We start from the raw sequence: 2,266 nt of genomic DNA, 5'->3' as shown, positions 1-2,266 counted from the left end.
GTCCTAGCGTATCTCCCCCTGGTTGTCCTAGCGTCTCTCCCCCTGGTTGTCCTAGCGTATCTCCCCCTGGTTGTCCTAGTGTATCTCCCCCTGGTTGTCCTAGCGTATCTCCCCCTGGTTAGTCCTAGCGTCTCTCCCCCTGGTTGTCCTAGCGTATCTCCCCCTGGTTGTCCTAGCGTCTCTCCCCCTGGTTGTCCTAGCGTCTCTCCCCCTGGTTGTCCTAGCGTATCTCCCCCTGGTTAGTCCTAGCATATCTCCCCCTGGTTGTCCTAGCGTCTCTCCCCCTGGTTGTCCTAGCGTATCTCCCCCTGGTTGTCCTAGCGTATCTCCCCCTGGTTGTCCTAGTGTATCTCCCCCTGGTTGTCCTAGCGTATCTCCCCCTGGTTAGTCCTAGCGTCTCTCCCCCTGGTTGTCCTAGCGTCTCTCCCCCTGGTTGTCCTAGCGTATCTCCCCCTGGTTGTCCTAGCGTATCTCCCCCTGGCTAGTCCTAGCGTCTCTCCCCCTGGTTGTCCTAGGGTATCTCCCCCTGGTTAGTCCTAGCGTCTCTCCCCCTGGTTGTCCTAGCGTATCTCCCCCTGGTTGTCCTAGCGTATCTCCCCCTGGTTGTCCTAGCGTCTCTCCCCCTGGTTGTCCTAGCGTCTCTCCCCCTGGCTAGTCCTAGCGTCTCTCCCCCTGGTTGTCCTAGCGTCTCTCCCCCTGGTTGTCCTAGCGTATCTCCCCCTGGTTGTCCTAGCGTCTCTCCCCCTGGTTGTCCTAGCGTCTCTCCCCCTGGTTGTCCTAGCGTATCTCCCCCTGGTTGTCCTAGCGTCTCTCCCCCTGGTTGTCCTGGCGTATCTCCCCCTGGTTGTCTTGGCGTATCTCCCCCTGGTTGTCTTGGCGTATCTCCCCCTGGTTGTCTTGGCGTATCTCCCCCTGGTTGTCCTGGCGTATCTCCCCCTGGTTGTCCTAGCGTCTCTCCCCCTGGTTAGTCCTAGCGTCTCTCCCCCTGGTTAGTCCTAGCGTCTCTCCCCCTGGTTGTCCTAGCGTCTCTCCCCCTGGTTGTCCTAGCGTCTCTCCCCCTGGTTGTCCTAGCGTCTCTCCCCCTGGTTGTCCTAGCGTCTCTCCCCCTGGTTGTCCTAGCGTCTCTCCCCCTGGTTGTCCTAGCGTCTCTCCCCCTGGTTGTCCTAGCGTATCTCCCCCTGGTTAGTCCTAGCGTCTCTCCCCCTGGTTAGTCTAGCGTATCTCCCCCTGGTTGTCCTAGCGTATCTCCCCCTGGTTAGTCTAGCGTATCTCCCCCTGGTTAGTCCTAGCATATCTCCCCCTGGTTGTCCTAGCGTATCTCCCCCTGGTTGTCCTAGCGTCTCTCCCCCTGGCTAGTCCTAGCGTCTCTCCCCCTGGTTGTCCTAGCGTATCTCCCCCTGGTTGTCCTAGCGTATCTCCCCCTGGCTAGTCCTAGCGTCTCTCCCCCTGGTTGTCCTAGCATCTCTCCCCCTGGCTAGTCCTAGCATATCTCCCCCTGGTTGTCCTAGCGTCTCTCCCCCTGGTTGTCCTAGCGTCTCTCCCCCTGGCTAGTCCTAGCGTATCTCCCCCTGGTTGTCCTAGCGTATCTCCCCCTGGTTAGGGAGTGTTTGCGTATGGGCCAGGCTCAGTCTTGCTGCTTCTACAGCAAATTCTCCTATCTGAGTAGATCCTCCCTGGCAGCCCCTCTCTTCTGGGACATAAATATTTAATTGAAGATACAATGAGGTTTTGGAGATTTATCCATGTTAAGTGAAGGCAGCAAGTTGCAGATTGATGTGTATCAGCAAATTGAAAGTTTAAAAACATGCAAAATGCTAGCATAAAGTGCTAGGGATACATGGATGGAGAAAATAAAGATGTGCCTGCGGATGAAAATAGCGAACAGGACAGAGGCTGCCCCTGGCAGAAAGGGGGACTGGGATTGGGAAGAGGAAGAAGAGGCACCAGGGATTGGGCGCTATTTGCATCTGGTTTATTTCACGAGCTGGGTAGTAGATACGTGGGTTTAAAAATATTCTTTATACCTACATCCTGTGTCTGAAATATTTCAGAATAAAATATAAAATGTACAGTGGCGTTTGTAATCGCTGACCTGAATTCTAGACTGCAGCTGCCAAACAAGTAAGTTTGTTTCCGTAGTTAATAGGTCAGATGCTGTAGCGAGGCTGCTTGCGTTCCCAGGCCTACGCCACCGCTCAGAGCTGTGTGGCACTGGCAAAGTCACTTAACCTTTCTGGCCTGAAGTGCCCCATTCATAAAAATCCCA

The sequence above is a fragment of the Dasypus novemcinctus genome, chromosome 12, assembly GCF_030445035.2.
Source record: "Dasypus novemcinctus isolate mDasNov1 chromosome 12, mDasNov1.1.hap2, whole genome shotgun sequence".
Taxonomy (NCBI): Eukaryota; Metazoa; Chordata; class Mammalia; order Cingulata; family Dasypodidae; genus Dasypus; species Dasypus novemcinctus.
The sequence above is the reverse complement of the archived record's forward strand: the minus strand, read 5'-3'. Positions refer to the sequence as shown.